The following is a 20,287-nucleotide window of genomic DNA, read 5'->3' as shown; positions in this document are numbered from 1 at the left end:
TGCAACATCACTTAGCATTGAACAGTAAGAATATTGCAGAGGGGGTAGTAGTAATGGGATTAGATAGTCAGAATGATCCAAAGCATTGTTCCTCTTGCCTACCTATTCTGACCCCTCTGTGATCTAAAATGATACTCTCAGGCAGACCTGCACAACCTGGTAGTAGATAGGGGCAAAAATTAAAATAGGCTGAACTTCTTTGGACCGCAAATCAGTTTTAATTAATTAATTTAATTTAATTATAGTGGTTTCACTATAGAGAGTCTAAGGTAGTCCCAACCATGGACAAATATGTGTGCAGGATTTTTTTTTATATTTAAACATTTTATTTATTTAATAATAACAATACAAACAGTCAGTACAAATATAACTGTAAGCCTTGAGGAAGTACAGCCTGGAAAGGATTTCTGGGGGTGTCTGCATGGGCCAAATACCATGTCCTCCCCTGTCCTCTTAGTGACTAGTCTGGACAATATAGGGCTCAGTTATCAGTTCTGGTGTGAAATGTCCAGTTGACATCCAGCTAGGTCAGCAATGAATCTGCTGTATACCCTCTTTAAAATGATTTATTTCAAGAAACACACCTTTTGATTTGGTTCTTCTGGAGCCCTCTGGAGCAATGGCAGGGAGCTGTTTGTACATGCACACTCCTGTGCTGCCCACAGCCTCCACTGTGAGTTGTACCCTCTGAGATCAGAACAAGGTGCCCAGCCATGTGATCAAGGCTGGGTGCTGTGTTTTTGGCCTCAGGAAGGAGCAACACATGGCACCAGCTTCAGCACCAGAATACTCTGGGATGCTTCTGGAGTATTCTGACCAATGCAGACCTGGCTTCTGCCACAGTGGGTACATCTATACTGGTTGTGATGGTGGAGTAAGAGCAATTGAGCACATATTGATAGCTTGTTTGACCCATGTATTTAGTTGGGTATTCCCCCTCGCAAAGTAAAATCAGATCTGCACATCATCCTGAGAAAAAGTTAACTTTGTCAGCACAATTAGACTTCACATCATAGACAGGGATGGTTCATGATTTAAACCCAAACTTTCATACTCCAAGCAGCAACCATATCCCTAGACCAGAGCTGGGCCATTTGAATTGCCCTGGAAAAGAAGGGAGCACTGTTTAAGGCAGTTGTATCACTTCAACTGAAAGAGCCTTCCTGGCAGAAGTGAACACACATTATTAATGCATCTCTTTGCTTCTATCTTTTGGCAGTGAGCAAGCTACTGTGAGGCACTGTGGCTAAGCTGCCTAAAGCACCTGTTTAATAAACAGGAGATCCTGGGTTTGACTCCCAGTAGTGCCTTGGCAACTAGCTCTTTTTTTGCCCCTATAGTATGGGTGCTGTCGAACAGGGCATGCAGACAACCATTTCCCATACTTTGAAAGATGAAAATAAATCTATAACTTTTATGTATTTGTTTGTCCTAATATTTGAATCAAGGTAGCTGGGGGCCACAAGAAAGAATATTCAATAAAGCTCACTCATGACCATGGCCAAGTATGTGTACGCTTGCCTCTGCCAGTCTAGGGATTATAGGAGGTCTGCTCCATCATCACAACTTAGCTGCTAAAAGAATTTCCTAGGCTGATTTGGTGAAGGAATAGTAAACTACACATCTTACCTCTTCTAATAGCCACAGGGGAAAAAAAAAGAATGGCACAGACAGGAAGGCTAGTTTGTCTGAGATTTGAACCTGGAACCTTTTACATCCTATGCAAGAATTATACCTCCAGACTAGCAAATCAGACAGGAAAACTATTGACATATAAGGCAATTATTTCTGCCAAGTATGTAAAGAATAGTCTTAGTTTCTTTCATTCTCAGTGAGAAAGGGCACCTCAGTTTAAAAGAAAAAAAAAGTCAGGTTATGTAATTTTTTTGTATTTCAGGAATTTGTGTGAAAATTTCATGAAGAGTGCTTTTTTGCACAAAACATTGGTTTTGTATTTTATCTTGTATCAAAGAACAATGTGTTTTGCTCAGAAACTATAGAGCTTGTGTGTGTGTGTGTGTGTGCGCGCGCGCATGTGTGTGTGCGCCTCATTTTCTAATAAATTCTAATGTTAAAATGAAGTCCCCAGAATGTGAAAATCATTGAAAATTTCGCAAAATTCGTAATTTCATTTGGGGAGGATTTTCCATATTTTGTTCATTCTTGGATGTGTGAATAAAGTAAGTGATGCTTCCCTTCCTTATAGGCCTGCCAGTCTCAAAGGGCTTAGCAGCTGAGCATCACTGGCAGAGAGAAACCCATGTTAATGCACTACTTTGTGCTTGTCTTCTGTCAGCAAGTGGAGTATGTTAAAGGAGCTGGAGTCCAAGTGAATAATTGCAATAAGCAGGCTTAATAACAGCCTTGCAAATCAGAACTACCATCACTCTTTTGTCCAAATCAGTCAGGACCTAAAGCTAATCAGATCTAACGGACTTCAAGATAATATGGATCACAACAAGAGGCAAAGCCCTGCACCCAATGTCTGGAATGCTGTTGATGACTTGTACTGCCCCTGGAGTATACTGGCCCCAAATTCCCCCAATACCTATGCTCTCTCCCTCAGAAATACTGGCAGCTGATTTCCCATGTGATCCTCATTTGTCACCCAGTGCCACCACTGAGGTCACAATGAGGTGCCTTGCCACATTATTGAAGCTGGGCAGCTTGTTCTGACCTCAAAGTGACTTGCACCTGCAGTGGTGGCACCAGCAGATTGCAGGAAACATGTAGGAAGGCGCCCATCATTGCTATGGAGAGAGCCAAAAGCCCAGAGTAAAAGGTAAGATTCTGAAATTCAGGTTAAGTGGAGGACAGGCTGAACTGGAAGCAAATGTCATGATGACAGTTTGCACCTGATTCGTGATGTTGGCCTTGTATAATGTAAACAGGGTGCAGTGAGCCTGAGGAGAATTGATAGTAAATAATCAATGCAGACAAGCCCCGTGTATCCCAAACAAAATTCAAAGCAATAAACAGTAACAGCAATGAAATCGTCAGTTACTGGATTTAGAACTGTGGTTTTTCCTATGCACAAACCAGTTATAACAAGATATATATATTTACAAGGATACAGAGGTAGGGAAGACTATATAGAAGAAACAGAATAATCAGAGCACTATTTAGTAATATATACAAAGAGTCAAAATAACAAAACTAAGCCATGTGTAGCTCTAGTACATACCAAATGCAAAATGCAGGGATCTTCCAGTAGCACTTTGAGATCAAAGTATCTGCAAAATCAAAACAGAGTTGCCAGGACAGTGAAGGCCAAAAGAACAAAGAAACTATATATTTGTATTTTAAAAATAGCTACTGTATATCTCAAATGAACCCATTTAAATGATCAAGCATAATGAAGGTCTAGCTTCTTGGCACCCAAGCCTTTCTCACTTGAGCTCAGATGAAGTTGTTTCCTTGCTTATGAGCTAGCAATTTGAAGATCCTTGAGAAACCCCAAACAAGAGATAATGGAGATGTTTACAGCATTATGCTCTCCTGGCTAACTTCAAGAATGGTGCCTGTGAGAAAATGAAGGACACAGAAGCAGCCAGACAAGAAATATACTGTGAGGCACCATGGCTAAGATGGCTAAAGCGCCTGTCTAGTAAACAGGAGATCCTGGGTTCGACTCCCAGTGGTGCCTTCAGATTGGATTCTTTTGGTTCCATGAATATGGCTCAGTTTTGTTTCCAGAGGGCTTTTTGTGGCTCTCCCATACAGAGGGAAAATAAATATAAAAGCAAGCAGTTTGTGCTGTGACTCGGATTCGAACCGAGGTTGCTGCAGCCCCAATGCAGAGTATTAACCACTATACGATCACAGCTAGCGTAGCACTGCTTCTACAGGAGCTCCTGAATCTCCCAAGGGCAGTTCAGGTCTCCTCAAGATAAGCTAGATGTTGGCCCACTGAGACTTGACCAAAAAGACTGGGGCACAGGGAGGAGGAAAAATAGAAAGGAGGCAAATTTGGTAGAAAACTCAGCATGAGGTCATCTGGAAACAGTCTAGAACCAACCCGAAAGGTTGCTCATTGGCATTGTGGGAGGTCAAGCAAACAAGTCAGAAAAGAAACAATTAATCTTTGCTGCCTCCACTGCATATAGAAAGGACTATCCAAGGGGGTGGTGTTTTGAATAGGCAGGGGAGTCTAATACAGACCACTTGAATACTCTATGTGAACAATGTGAAGTTGAAGGCTTTCATGGCTGGCATCCATAGTTTTTTGGTGGGTTTTTCGGGCTATGTGGCCATGTTCTAGAAAAGTTTATTCCTGATGTTTTGCCAGCATCTGTGGCTGGCATCTTCAGAGAAATTTCCCACAAAAAAAACTATCTATCTGAACAATTTGTTCAACACTTAGCAGATAACACTGTTGAAATTTCTGGCCACCATCTTGAGGGGGAGAGAGGCAGGCCAGCAACAACAGGCCTCACCTGAAAGACGAAGACTAAGAGCCCTCCTTCTGACCACCATCTTGAGGGGGAGAGAGGCCTATGTGAGAGAGCAGATGAGCTGGACTTTCCCCCTTCCCTACTGTCATTCCCTTCTCCTTTTGACCATCCATTAAGAACCCAAGCCCTCCCTCCAGTCCATCAGCCTTGGTCCAGGGCTCAGAGGTAGAGAAGAACTGCTGGACCTGATCCCCTTCCCCACCACCTCTTCCTTTTCCTTTTGTGTCGTGTCTTTTTAGATTGTAAACCTGTGGGCAGGGAACCGTCTAACTAAAAGGTTGTATGTACAGCGCTGTGTAAATTTACAGTGCTTTATAAATAAAGGTTAATAATAATAATAATAATAATAATAATAATAATAATAATAATAATAATTCCATTCTGATGTGGCTACTATGGTTGATACAAGTCCAGTAAATGTAATATTGGCCATGTTTGTCCAATGATCATGGAAACTACTCAGTTTCTACAGCCTAAGGATAGGGACAGGATCCTTGGAACAATGAGGGCTACCACTTGTCTCTTAGATCCCTGTCCTTTCTGGTTCATAAAACAGGCCAGGGGAGGGGCAGACTAGCTGAGTGGGTAATTTCAAAGTGCGAGTTACAACTGATGGGACCAGGCTATTTAAAGGATTGTATTTCCCCATGTCAAGCTGCCAAAGCCCTGAATGTTTTGAGATCTGATGCCCTCATAGACAGATCTGGTGGGAAATCAAGAAAGTCCCCCACCTTCTCATCTTTCAGTTACTCTGCTCCTGTACTCTAGAACTTCATTTCTAGGAAGGCAAGACTAGCCTGTTCATGGCATTATGCCAGCAGGCAAATAAGTGATTTTTTTTATTTCAACAGCCAAAAAGGTTTTTATTTTGGGTAGTCGGCTTTTGGGAAGTCTGCTTTTAAAGGACTTTTAATAGTGTGCAGTACTGCTCTTTAAAACTGTGTTTTTATTTTTCTAAGGGTATATTAAATTATTTTTTAAATGTTATAGTAGATTAATTGCACCTCTGAGTTTCTTGCAAAGGAAAATTAGGTCTTTCACAACTGACAGGGAAATCAGACTCTAAAGATAAAGCTAATCTTCCTGCTGTAGATACAGCTGCCTGAGATCTGAACCTATGATTTCTATCACTGGTGACAAGATTCATACCTCTAGACTAATGGTCCAAACAGGCAATTTCCTTTCTACTTTGTGCTACTTATACTCCTTACTGCTGAGCATTAGGTTGCATATCTTGCTAAATGCACTATTTCCTCCTGTAGTCTTGCAGCATGGGAAGCTATGGCAAAGATGTCTAAGGCACTTGTACAGTAAGCAGGAGATCCTGGGTTCAACTCCCAGTGCTGACTTTTGTTCCCAGCAGCATGGATATAGCCCAGTAAGATTCATTTTGTCATTCCCTTGGACAGAAAGAACAATCCACAAAAGTTCCAAATATATGCCAGAACTAAGATTGCTGCACATTGGATACTATTCATTACACACTTTCACTTGTGGTGCAGCTACACTGTAGAAATAATGCAGTTTGACACCAGTTTAACTATGTCTCCATCCTACAGGATCCTGGGATTTGTAGTTTTTATGAGACACCAGCACTTTTTGGCAGAGAAAGCTAAAGACTTTGTAAAATTACTACTCTCAGGATTCCATATGATGGAACTACAGCACTTAAAGTAGTGTCAAACTGCACTATTTCTATAGTGTGGGTGCATTCTGTTGAGCCAAAGTGTTTGCCCAAGTATGTGCGAAAGGGACTTCAATTCCTACATTACAGACAGTGTTCCGCTCTGAGACAGGATTTTGGGGGGATTTAATCCAGGGTCCCTTTCACACTACTCAGTTATAGCTCTAGGATTCCACACCCTTTCAATTGTTCCAATTTGGCAGTTCCGATTAATCCTCTGTCATCCTATTTTTTTCAGTTCCTTTTAAATGTCCTCATTACTTTCTCCTTCTCCCATTCCTAGTTGTCATTCACTTACTTCTGTTTGCATTAAAGAGCAAAAGTAGTTTGTTGCTATGTGCTTTCAAGTCATTTCTTACTTATGGAGATCATGGGGTTTTCTTGGCAAGATTCTTCAGAGGGGATTGGCCTTTGCCTTTCTCTGAGGCTGAGAGAATATGACTTGCCCATAGTCACCCAGTGGGTTTCCATAGATGAGTGATGATTTGAACCCTGGTCTTCAGAGTCTTAGTCCAATGCTCAAACTACTACACCACACTCTCAAATGCAGAAGTAGTTCTCATTAAATTAATTCAAGGGAGGACAGAAAAGTGCAGAATCTTGCTCTTTTCTATAACTCAGGCAAAAACAAACTGTGGCAGCCTCTCTTAAGTTGTTTGTTCTTCCTCATTAACAATGACTGTCCTGGTTTTCATCTGTGTAATGTTAGTGGGCATATGGAACTGCCTTGATTCAATCCCGTGGAATCCTGGGATTTGGCCCACACTTGAGAGGGAGAGAGGAAGGCAAAGGATTTTAAATATTTGCTATTTCCACACCCACACCATAGTGCCATAATGGACAATTGCCACAAGGCCACTTCTCAGATTGACCAAGTGTTTGAGGTCCCCTCCCCACTTTTTTTAGGATTGGAGGGTTTAAAGATTTCATTAATGTCAGAAATATATAAAATTAGCTGCATGTATGTAACACAGTGTAAAATCAGTTGAAATCTTTTAAAATTAATTCTGCATTAAATATTATTACATTAATTCAAATCCCCCCACTGATGATTAACATATAAAATCCTCCACTCATACATGATTTTTATTAAATTACTATTTCGGTATTAATGAACATTAAATGTAACTCCCACTGACTTAATTAATGGAGCACTGACAGTTGGTATTTAAAGGAAAGGAAATCAATTGACTATGATCTTGACTATTGGAGAACACTGCATTTAATAGTTTGCTGCTGTGTTTTAGGAGCAAACTGTGATGTTAGTTTTAAAAAAAGATTCTGAGGAGCACTGGGAGGATGAAGGAGAACAACAACAAAAAAGGATTGCTGTCTGCAGTTGGTCCACAGGCTGCAGGTTGCCACCCCCTTTAGAGTATGTTGTAGGTTTCTTCTTGTTCCTTAAAACTTAAAATAAATAAATAAAGTTGTTATAAAAATGTGCATGTATGTGTTTGTGTATGTGTACCAGGGAGAGATTAATGTGGCAGTAAATAGGAAGAGGCAGTGCAAATATCTTTGAAAGCAACCATTCTCTGGTTTTGGCTTCTCATCAATACTTTTCAATCTATTTAGCTGAGAGGTATTGCTCTTCAGATGCCCCCAGGTCATCACAACCACACATGAAAGGTGTAATCTTTGAGCTGGCATCCCTGTAAATGATTTCTTTATTGTGTTTTCAAAGCGTAATTGTTACAGAGCAGAACCTCTCTCAAATGGATGTGACATACATTAAAAAAAAGTCCTTTTGTGCCAGAGTGAAAGGGATCATTAATAGCTTTGTAAAGTTGTTGCACAAATGTGACTGCACAGCAGTTATGCTTTTCAAATACAATTTCTTGCCTTTGGGGATGTTCCCATTAGGTGAAACCCCGCGTTCTGAATCGAATCCAAGGAGTGGCGTTCCTATTAGGATCCGATTTAAACCTAGAACGGTTCTAGAGCAACCCGCAATCGTCCCCACTACAAATCGAATCGTAGAGTGGTTTAAAATTTTGAATCGATTTTTCGTCATTTAACGCGCGTTAAAAAAGACGAAGGGTCTGACCTTCGTTTTTCCCTTGATTCGAGTTAGGAACCGGAGCATTTAAATAGGAACGACAACCTTTGAAATCGGGTTAGATGGATGGGAGGAGCCGAGTGCGATGGGGCTGTCCTTGGGGGAGTTGCCCTTTCTGTCCCCATCCGTCTGGCTGTCGCCATTTTTGCTTCCCTCACCCCTTTGTCCGCTGTGGTCTTTCAATAAGAGATAAGGATTATTTTTATTTTTTATTTTAATGGTTTACAGGCGCTTAATCTCTTCAGCGCTTTAAGAGCCTGAAGTCCCGGCTGCTCAAGCGCCTGCATCTGCCGGTGGATTGCAACCTCCCCTCTGTGTGGGGAGAGCCCATTTCTAACGGAGGAGAGGCAGGAAGGGAAGGCTCCTCTCAAAGAGGCATTCCCTGCCCACTTGGGCTCTGATCTCACCCAGACAGGGAAGGGAAGGCTCCTCGCGAGGAGGCATCTGATCTCGCCCAGGCAAGGAAGGGCTCTGATCAATGGGGGGGGGGGGAATAGAGCCTTTCTCCCTCCCTTTCTCAAATGGAATCTGCCTTCTCCTCCAACCCTGGAAAGAGAATCTTTGGGAAGAGTGCTCCCTCCCTGCTTTTCCAGCAGCCTCCTTCATTGATCTCTGGGCTCTCTGAAGGGATTCTCCCTGGCTGTCTTGGGAGACATGAAGAGGGGATGCTGTCATGCAAAACCTATCCCATAGTTCCTCTGGAAAGAGCTTGAGTTTCCTAAATTCGCTTTGCCAGAAGCCTCCCCCATTGATCTCTGTGCTCTCTGAAGGGATTCTCCCTGGCTGTCTTGGGAGACATGAAGAGGGGATGCTGTCATGCAAAACCTATCCCATAGTTCCTCTGGAAAGAGCTTGGGTTTCCTAAATTCGCTTTGCCAGAAGCCTCCCCCATTGATCTCTGTGCTCTCTGAAGGGATTCTCCCTGGCTGTCTTGGGAGACATGAAGAGGGGATGCTGTCATGCAAAACCTATCCCATAGTTCCTCTGGAAAGAGCTTGGGTTTCCTAAATTCGCTTTGCCAGAAGCCTCCCCCATTGATCTCTGTGCTCTCTGAAGGGATTCTCCCTGGCTGTCTTGGGAGACACGAAGAGGGGATGCTGTCATGCAAAACCTATCCCATAGTTCCTCTGGAAAGAGCTTGGGTTTCCTAAATTCGCTTTGCCAGAAGCCTCCCCCATTGATCTCTGTGCTCTCTGAAGGGATTCTCCCTGGCTGTCTTGGGAGACACGAAGAGGGGATGCTGTCATGCAAAACCTATCCCATAGTTCCTCTGGAAAGAGCTTGGGTTTTCTAAATTCGCTTTCCTAAATTCGCTAAATTCACAAACAGTCAATGAAATGGAAACGATGCCAAAAGATAAATCGCTTCCAAATATTCCGGATTAACGTTACGTCATTCTGACGTACTATTGATTGACAGCTCCAAATAAGGTATGGAGGAGAAGAATCACTTTATTTAAACACCGATTTCATGCCAAGTAGGAACGCTTGCAGGTAAAAACTTCGATTTAAAAAAACCAGATGGGAACGAAGAATAAAAGCGATTCGGAACGCGGGATAAGACCAGGGTTATTTTGAATCGGATCTATTAAAAATGTTATATTTTAAATCGTTTCAAATCTTAAGTGGGAACATCCCCTTTGATAGATACCTGAACTGTTACAACTCTAAAGAATTTTAAGGCTGTGTCTTCAACTGAGTGCCATCTAACATTTCAAAAACTTGGGTATTTTCTTTTGAACAAAAGAATTGGGTTTATAGAAGAACTGTAAATCACAAGAAGGTAATGACTGTATAAATGATGTTATCCAATACATTTGATATTCTAGATCTGAATGGTCTAAGCAAATAGTAAGAGAATGTCAAGGATAACTGCTTTTTTTTTAAAAAAAAGAAGAAATGTATAACTATTTGCTTTAGTAACTACTGTATATATTCATATATAAGCCTAGAAATTTTAGTCAAAAAATTGACCCAAAAAAACAGTCGACTTATCCACGGGTCAATGTAAATACTGTATTTTAACTCTTACCAAAAAAGGAACCATTCCCTGGTGAAAGGTAAGAGTTTAATCTGTCCTAAAATCACTGTCTCCCCCTCTATTCTCTCATCCATCCTGCCTTTAGTATAAGCACAAATACCTATGCCTGCTGAAATTTTACAAATTCTTTAGCATTGTTTTCCTTTGCTTTTCCACTGGAAGCCTTGCCTTGTTACATGTCCCAAAGTTTTACCCTCAACTTGTCCATGGGCCATAATTTTGGCCCCAAAACCTGCCCTTGAGTTTGACTAATAGTTGAGTATGTACAGTAGTTATCTGATTCAGTATTATGCTGGGAAGCAAAGCCCTTAATCTTGTGAGATCAACAGCACACCTCCATAGCCAGTAAGGACAGGATTTGACTGGCCATGGTGAAAGTCTCTTCTTTGACACAAACTATTAATTCTATTCTAGCAGCTTGAGAGGAGGGGTCTGTTACTCTAACAGTGTTCAACAGGCTTCCTCCCTGCTTTCCAATTGGATTTCCTCCCTACTTTCAAAGTTCTGGGAATTAATAACTGACCCCCTGTACACACTGGCCTAAAAGGCCGGGTTGGGGTGGAGTCAGGGAGTAGCGTATTCAGAACGTATCCCCAGCTCCACCCCCAGGACGGCGTGGCACCACAAGCCACACTGCATGGTGTGTGGCATCATGGTTTTCCTCTGGCTCTGCATCCACAGCACCAGAGTACTGTAAAGTCGCACCGCCGCAGCTATGGCACCCTTGCCAGGGCGCAAAAAGAGGCTGCTTTTTGCTCCCTGAAAATGCCAGATCAGGGCTGCTGCATGCAGGTGTCACAGCCCCAATCCACTAAAAGTGGAGGCACCTGCAGGCTGCCCCTTAGGGATGGTCTGTACAGCCCCTGAGTTATTAACTCTTTCTGCCAGCTCAGAGAATGTCCATAAGATCCTATTTCAGCTAAGAATCCAGGTTGAAAGCAGAAAAAGAGATACATCAGGCTTCATGTTCCTTCCCCTGATCTTGTTAGGAAAACAAGAAAGAATCAAGTCTAAGAATAGGCAAGAGTTATAGATTATTGATAGAATGACTACATTGTCTGCTGATAGACCTCAGTGTGTCCCAAAGGAGTTATATATTTTACAGAGGTCAATTAGCAGATCAAGCAAGCCAGGATAACTAGTAATCACATCCAAGACAGCCTCGGTTCCAAAGTCAGTACAAAGACTGAATAGATAGCAATAGATAACAACAGTGGCATCAGAAATAAAGCCTTTCCTCTCTTCCTTCCTTCCCAAACCATAGCTTGGGCATTAAGAAACCAAATTCATAAAATATGAGTGATTTACTATAGACTTGATGCTTGCCCCAAGCAAAAGAACATTAGTTTTTATAACAATAAAGTATAATAAAATACAACAGATTTATATTGGGCCAAATCCAGTGTTAGAGGCTTGGCAGGAGGAAGCAGAAGGGGGGGGGGGGGGATTGGAAGAAAAAATTAGTTTAACCCCTCCTCCCCAAGAGAAATGTTTAGTTTTTCTGGCCCACTTTATTATGAAGAGTTTTGTATAAAACAATAAATGAATTATAGAATATTACTTCCTGGGAATATTGTAGATCAAAGGTGTGAAAAGAATGGTCCATGAACTACTTATGGCCCCCGAGGATATTTTTGGAAATAACGTCATTACTCCAAAATGTCTTCATGTCCTTTAAGCTCTCCCACGACCATTTTGTCTCCCCCCCCCCACCCTTTTAATTTTGTCTCAGGGAGGGCCACCAGCTTCAGAGAAGAGGAGTGGGAAAAAAGATAGCCCTCTGAGAATCTCTGGCAACCTTTTTCTGATGACCTTTGTTCTAACTGGGTAGAGATGTTACAAAACAGACAAATACCCTCAATGCTTGTGAAGCAATGGGCTGGAGAAGCCTGAATAGAACCAGCCAATCAGAGATGCAGCCTAGGATTTACAAGGAACTAGACAAAATCTGGAAGTGTAAAGATAGATTATTGAATTGTCTATGACATCATATTTCCAATTTCTATGTATGGTTGTGAAAGCCTGACAGCAAAGAAAGCGGATAGGAAGATAATCAACTCATTGTAAATGTGGCGCTATCTATGGGTAATGCTGACTGCTAAAAAGACAAACAAACGGGTCCTAGAGCAAATCAAGACTGAACTCTCCCTAGAAGCCATGATGACTAGACTTGAGACTGTTGTGCCTCATCCATATCATGCAAAGACATGACTTACTAAAAAGAAGACAATACTGCTTGGTAAGCTAGAGGGCCATAGAAAAAGAGGGAGACCGCATTCCAGATGGACAGACACAATCAAAGAAGCCAGGGCCCTGAATGTGCAAGATCTGAACAGGGCTGTTGATCACAGAATGACTTGAAGGTTAGGGCTGCCGTAAGTCAAAGTTGACCTGATTACAGTTAACAACAACAGACAAACATTCACTACCTCTAGTTAAGCATGCATAGAGTGTAATCTAAAAGTAAACAAACCAACAAACCAATAAAACTATTATTGTAGCATTTATTTTTCTTGTAGAGTCCAATTACCTCCCTCCTCCCCAAAGTCTAAACTTCATAATCCTATAAAGGAGTTATTTCCCTAACATTCAATTTACAAATAGTTCCAAGAATCCATCTGTTCAAAGCTACCTTTTATCATCTAGAACAAAGCACTGCAATCTAGTCTTTTCAATCTGCCAGATAGGTATTTTGGTGCTGCTGCTAAATCACCAATTTAGTTTGAACTTGGCAGCAGTTAACAGCAACAAATTAGCACAATAACACATGTCCCCTTTAACCCCCCCCATGTTTTATTTAAGATTTTCCAGATCTATAAAATAGAACATTAACAACACATAGAATAAAGGAACAAAGAAAAACAAGAACATAAAGAGATGCAAATAGAAAAAAACAAGAAAGAGAAACAGACAAGATGAAGGTGACTTCAAATCTTCAGCAGTTATTAAAGTACATAAACTATCTATATCTCTCTCATACCATAAATCATCAACCTCTTTCCTGTAGCATATTCCTATTAGTAACCAGGATCACAACTTATAAAAACCATATATATTTTCCCTACAGAAAGTCAATCAAACAATTATTAATAAGTATTAATACATATTAACAATCTTTATCAAGTACTCCCCTACTTTAACCTAAGCAGAATAGCGATATAAACCTTCTATTAAACAAATAAAATTAGCTCCTCTCACTAACTCCTTCTAATTTAAGAGCAATCAATCATAATAACATCTGCATTTTCCAACCATCCAGAAAAAGAATCTTCTTAATTTTAACCTTTCTTAGCTATTTGCAAATACACTCATGGTCAAATTCCTTCATCCCACCAACGCCCATAGAAATCAATCTTAATAACTTTTTAAATAATTTCTTAAATCAGCAAGCCTTATTTAATAACTACTTCTTTTACACTAAATCAGCATCCAACAATGAGCAACAGATTAACATATTAAATCCAATAAATCCAATCTTTGGGTTTTATTTTTTAAAATCTTCTCATACTTTACAAATTTCACCTGTGGTTTCTTGCCAACATTTGCAGTCGCCCAAACTGGGCGTCAATCATCAAATTACATAAGACCCAACGATGAAACATCCTTCCATAAAAAAGACTTCCTATTGGTCTTGTTTTCTTCTGCCAGGAATTTAAGTGAAAACCAAATGTCATCTTCCTCCTTTTGAAGCTCCTCCCATATGCCTCTCTATAGTCAATGTTATTCCTCTGCTCTCTGTTGTTTCTGTTGCATCTGATCACAATTTTATTAGGCTTTTTGGTTTCAGTCTGCCATTTAAAAAATTCTTTAAAATAGTTCCTAATATCCCTCATATTAATACAGAAAGCAGCAAGCATCCACTAATATCACAACTGAGCTGAAGATTTATTTTTGTCAAATAAATCCAGATATCTTTAAAGAAATAATTTTAAAAAATCAAGTTTGGTTGCTGGCTTAGCATCTTTAAAAGCTTGCGTACAGTAGCATGAGCCTGAAGCAAACTTCTCTGTCTCTTATGATCAACTATTATGGTACCCACAAGCATGGTGAGGTTCTCTGACCTTTGTGGGTGATCTCTGTCCTCTCACCTTCTTCAGGTGGTGATCAATGCCACTGCAGTTCTCCTTGTCACAGAGCTCCATGAAGGGGTGTCAGATGGCCATTACCATCAACTGGAAGTCCACATGTTCCATTGATTTCGATGGATCTGCTTGAAGCAGGAATAACACTAGATCATGCCTATAATATTTTATTGAATTCCATCTCACTGCTCCTCACTTCAGCTCCCCAATTTAAAAAGTCTGAAGCAAATCAAGATATTGTATGTCTTCACTGTGAATATATCTCGCAAAGAGCCAATTTAGGACAACTAATCATTTTCTTTAGAGGAGGTATGAGAAACTTATGGCATGTGGACTGCATATCATCTCCCAAAACCTTTGCCCAAACCACTCTGAATAAATTGGACACCTATTATTTTAGCAATATGCTAAAAACTGTTGAAGTAAGCAAAATAAAAATAAAAATTCTGTCTTAATGGGAGGCTTCATGGTTTGCTACCAAATTTCAGCAATAGGATTGTGATGGAGAAGATATTAAATTGGGTCCCAAATCCACTAAAGTTGCTGAGCCTTGTTTTACCAAGTACATCTCTGATACAGATAAACAAGCCTAATATTATAATATAATCCCCCACAACACCCCCAAGAGCACAAAGAGGAAATGTATATATTTCTCTGTGGACTGAAAATTTTCTTCTAGACTTAGGGTCATTGAAAAAGTGTACAATGTACAGTTCTAAACTGGAGAAAATCTTTAAAACACTGAAAAAAGAGGTGGCAACAACTGTAATACTCAAGAGACAATTAATTTGAATTGTTTAAATGCAACAGAGATACTGGTTTAGCTCTCCAGCCAGAAAAATAGACATAAGAGCAGTTCAAAACATTTTTCATGACTTGGCTTTGGGCTCCTTTAATTGTTACAGGGAATGGAAAAAATTCACATGATGGTGGAGTTATCACCACAGGATATACAAACCAATTACTTACATAGAGTGCTTTAAAAATAAGTACTGTTGTGCTTTTGTTAGACACAGTTGAGCCAAAGATGGAAAGTCAGTGCAGGTTTATTTCATTATGTAGAAGAAGGGTTTGCTCCCACAATAACTAGCCATTTGTGAGCGTTCATGTCCAGTTTGTTAGCATAAGCAATGAAATAAGGCAAAGCTTTGACATCCTGACATGCTGACATTTTGTATGAGGAGCTCAGCCTCCTTCTATGTGTGAGCCCTGCTGACTGATCTGAAGACATTTGAAAGCCCTGTTTGTTCATAACTATTTAAAATAACAGTGTCCTGTCAGAAATCTCTTTCTGCTTTTGAAAGTTATGTTTAAATTAGATGTTTCCAGTCGTAGAGATGAAAACAGCCAGACTTGGAAAGTTAGCATCAAATAACTAAACTAAGGGCCAGAACAGACAAGCCAAAATAAAGCTGCTTCAGGTCACTGTGGAAGTATGCTGTTTAAATGACACATGCATCTTAAGAGGCCAGAAGCTGAGCCAAAACTGCGCTCCAGTCCTTAGGACTGGAGTGTGGCTTTGGCATGGCTTCTGGCCTCTTAGGATTCATGCAACATTTAAACAGCATACCTCCACAGTGACCCGAAGCAGCTTTATTTTGGCTTGTCTGTTCAGGCCTAAGGCTGCATCTGCACTGCAGAAATAATCCAGGCTGACACTGCTTTAAGTGCCATGGCTCAGTGTTATGGAATTCTGGAAACTGTAGTTTGTCATGACACCAGAGCTCTCCAACAGAGAAGACTTAATATCTCATAAAACTACAGTTCCCAGAATTCCATATCTCTGAGCCATGGCAGTTAGAGGTGTCAAACTGGATTATTTCTGCAGTAAGGATGCATCTTACATTATAGCTGGCAAGCCTCTCCATAGGTAATTGCCATTATTGTTACAATTTAAAAAGAAACATTAGACTTGCTAGTTTTTTCAAAAAGAGAATTAATTTAATTTACCTTTGTTAAACTAAAATAGCTACTTCTTTTTTCTTTTAAAAAATCATCCAGATTATTTGTAAGTATCTTCAAACTCTGAAAATTGCAAATGTAAAATTTCTAGTATGTCTAAAATAAAGATGTTTTCCTGATCTGAATTTTATGTAGTTTACTTTTCAACAATAACAAAATATTGCCCAATATGCCAAGTGCCTCCTATATATAACTTTTCAGCAGAGAGTAAAACCACACTCTTTATGTGGTTTTCTCCAAGAAGTCAAAACAAAAACTTCTTGTTTTTATAATGTAGTATACACAGTAGCTCAGTGAGCCGGTCCCAGTCTAAGACTTTAACTGAATGTGGCTACTTTTCAAATCAATGGTTTTTAAGATGCTTGACTTCTCCCATCAACTAAATTGAGAACTATGTCCATTTCACCTAGCCTGGATCCAACAAAGAAATTGCTAACATATTGGCACAATAAGCTTTGAAAATTGATTTTGTTCCCTCACTCCATACACCAAAAATTCCTTTCCTCATTATTGTGAGACTCTGATGATGGAGTTAGTGAGACCTTCACATTTGTGTTGCTCTTCTTTTACTTTTGAGATGGATATTTTATTGCTCTTGCAGTTATTCTCCCTTGTATTACTACAGAGTTGCCCACCTCATTTTTATTTTTAAAAAGGCAGGCAACTTAGGTCCTATTCAGATGGGCCTGAAAGGCCGGCCTGGAGGCGGAGTCAAGGCATTATGTCCACATGATGCATGCCACCATGACACCGCCCACTGCTCCACGTGGCACATGGTATCATGGTGCACTTCCAGTGCTGCATCCATATGATGCAGCATCAAAGGAGCACTATATAGCTGCAGCAATGCTGCTATGGTGCCCTTTCCAGGGCGCAAAAAGGAGCTGCTTTTTGTGGCTCCTTTTCACGCCTTGGAAATGACGTAAGGGCTGCGGTGTGAGGTTGCCACAGCCCCGATCCTGCTGAGATATCCCCTAAGACAACTTACCAGGCAACTCATATAAGTAACAGTTCAGTTCCATGTCTACTCAGATGTAAGTCTTATTGAGTTCAGATGATCTTACTCCTATGTATGAATGCAAGATTCTGGAAATTCTCAAAAGTCTCAGATAGTTTTCCAGGTACATTCTTGGGAACAAAGAATCTCACAGGCCCATGAGAGCTCTGGCTAAATTTAGGAAAGATACCATGTGATTATCTACTTTGTGTCTTGCTGAGGTCAGGAAGATACTTACCCCATATTATTTGGGGATTTATGGTAGAGACTGCTGTGTGGCATGCAAATCTCTCACTCTCTTGATTCCTTTTGGGGAAGTCACTGGATTCTGGCAGCCATATTTGTGTTTTGGGAGTATTTTCAGCTCATAAGAACATAAAAAGAGCTATGTTGGATCAGACCAACAGCTTATCTAGTCCAGCACTGTATTTATGCTATGGGCCAACAGCAGAACAAGTGCGCGACTGCACCCTCTGTTTTGCATTCTTGAATAATGGCTATAAAAAGGTAAACTGTGTCTGATGGTGGGATTCATGTGGAAGTTGTGGGAGTCATGTTGCCCTCCAGATGTTTTTGGACTGCATGTCCCTCTAGCCCTTGTAAACATAATGAGGAAGGCTGGGAGTTTTGAACACACTCTCGTATAGTGTGCGTCCCAGATTTCATTTGCAAAATGTTGTAACAGTTATTTTCTCTTTAGGCATGTCTTAGGTCTGAATATTATCTTGTTAAATTCAGAGGCAGCCCCTATAGCCCTCCTTTTAAGAATGGTTTTTGATCTGTAGCAGTTATATGGGCATAGTATTTCTCTTTGGAAGAACAAGCTGCCATTAAGTCACAGGAGTAGTCTAGGTTCAGGTGTCGCTGAAGGGTGTGAATTAGTTGTCTAGTGAGCACTTTTGAACTATTCTGTGTAGTTGGCATTGGGCATATGTACTCATGAACACACAAAACCCAAACAAAACAGTAATCTAAATACTTTTCTTACCATGGCTAGAGATGAAGAATTCTTTTCTACTGAAAACCACAGAGCACCTGAACCTGCCAAAAATTCTGCTTAGAACTATAATTTTGGAAGAGGGCAGACTCAAGATGATTAATTACCCTTAACCACTTTCCTACTCAGTATGAAATCTTTTCAGAGGATTTCAGAGGAGATTACATATACACACGCGTGCACACACACTAACAGATTAACTGTGCAAAGCATCCTGCTGACAATGGCTTGGATACTAAGATAATTTAAAATAAGGAAGCACATGAAGGAAAGTTTCCTGTCCCACCTACTCCAACCAGCTGTGATCCTCTGGAAAAGAAAATCATGTATTTATGCAAAAAGTTTGCTGACCATTTATTTTCTGGAAACTCTTTGGAGTTAATTATATGAAAGTATCATAGGGCCTGGGGTATTAGCCCGAAAAACCCACAAAAAACTAGGCTTGGGGTATTTGTTTTTTGTAATCAGTTTCAGATTGGGCTTTCTCCTTCTGTGCTGCTCTCTTCCATATTTCATTTTTCAGAGAGCTATGGTACATTTTAGGGAACCCTTCTATGCAACATATGCTGGCTATGGGCTGTGGCACAACCTGGCCAGCTGACTGCAAGGCAAAGTAATTGGATGGGATGCTGTCCATGAATGAAAAACCCATTCACAAAATGCTTCAGAGAGGGAATTTCAGTTTGATCTGTGGGTCTTCTCACAGGGAGCATAGAACTAAAACCATTAACTGGAACCCTGTTAATGCAGTATGCTAGTGGTGGTATTTTTCCAGGCTTGACCAGTCCTTGCAAGAGAATGTAGGCACATTCTGCCAGTTCTGAAGAGTCTATTTCTACAATGCCTTACTCCCTTCATGACTGATGGACTATTTTCTTCGGTCACTACTTATAATGGTAGTGCCACACTAGAAGGATTTTTGTCTTTTTAGTATCTTTAAAGTATCTAATAAGGTAGGGAAATTGCACTTAATTGTCCAAGAGAACATAGCATATTTTTGATGCAGCATATTGTGACTATAGAATAACATGTAGCATGAAGGGATGGTGTTCCAACCATCCAGATTTTCCCTCCAGAGGTTCAGAGAAATCGTTTTAAGACTGGAGAAGAGAGATGGTTGTAGAGATGAGCACTACAACTGGGATACTGCTTTGTTTTTCTTTCGTTCGATGTGTGTCTTCAGTGTTACTTTGGTGTGACTGTGGAAATAAGAAAACATGATGGAGGGAGGTGGCCTAAAGATGACAGATCACACTGGAGCTGATGATATTATGAGCTCAATGAATGTGACGTTTGAAATTACAACCATAACAATCAATGTCATTGCTAACTTCCTCTGCAGCTGTTTCCCATCTTATTTATGACCTAGTGTTGAATAAATTCAGGAGTGATTATCAAGCAACGAACTCCAAATATGTTTGCCTTTTATTTTTCCAAAATAACATCATGAAAAGAACAGTGTGTTCCTGCTGGCAAATTGACTCTTCTCCATGATTTCATACTGTATAGGAACAGTGAAATATGGTGTTTACGGTCCCTTGTGACAACTAACTGTGGGTTTTAATGTTTTAATTTCCTTCATTTATTAACAATTTCCAGCACAGATGAAAGGAAAATGATGCCTTAAACATTGATGGGGGAAAATATTGAGTTGTTGTTGCACACTGATTGTTTCTGATACTGTTTCCCATTTCTCTGTTATACTCAACCAGTATTGTAGTCTGGCACATCTGGAAGGCACCAGGTGGGAAAGGGTGTTCAAGAAATTTACAGGCCAGAAAAACTTTTGAGAAGGAAGATATATGCTGTGCTGAAATAAAGTGGAGCCAAGTTTTCATAGTCTCCTCTTCCTTGTTGAGAACCTTCAGAAGGGACAGTTTGTATTAGAGTCAGTCCTTACTATCCACAGGGAATCCCTTTTTTGACCCCCTCCCACGTATGCAAAAAACTATGGGACCTCAAATCCCATGGTTTTCATTGGCCATGCACATGCACACATGTGCTGTGCTGCA

The 20,287-nt window shown here is 40.4% G+C and overlaps 2 non-coding genes across 2 annotated transcripts; one reads left to right on the top strand and one right to left on the bottom strand.

The window, feature by feature from the left end:
• The first annotated feature begins 3,572 nt into the window (after window positions 1–3,572).
• Window positions 3,573–3,646, top strand: TRNAT-AGU (transfer RNA threonine (anticodon AGU)). Its single transcript has one exon. It is a non-coding gene; the product is annotated as a tRNA-Thr (tRNA).
• Window positions 3,647–3,754: 108 nt separating this feature from the next.
• Window positions 3,755–3,826, bottom strand: TRNAP-GGG (transfer RNA proline (anticodon GGG)). The gene has a single exon. It is a non-coding gene; the product is annotated as a tRNA-Pro (tRNA).
• Between the last annotated feature and the right edge of the window lie 16,461 nt (window positions 3,827–20,287).

The sequence above is a fragment of the Sceloporus occidentalis genome, unplaced genomic scaffold, assembly GCF_023333645.1.
Source record: "Sceloporus occidentalis isolate IW3139 unplaced genomic scaffold, rSceOcc1.0.p SCAF_2, whole genome shotgun sequence".
Taxonomy (NCBI): Eukaryota; Metazoa; Chordata; class Lepidosauria; order Squamata; family Phrynosomatidae; genus Sceloporus; species Sceloporus occidentalis.
The sequence above is the reverse complement of the archived record's forward strand: the minus strand, read 5'-3'. Positions and strand labels throughout refer to the sequence as shown.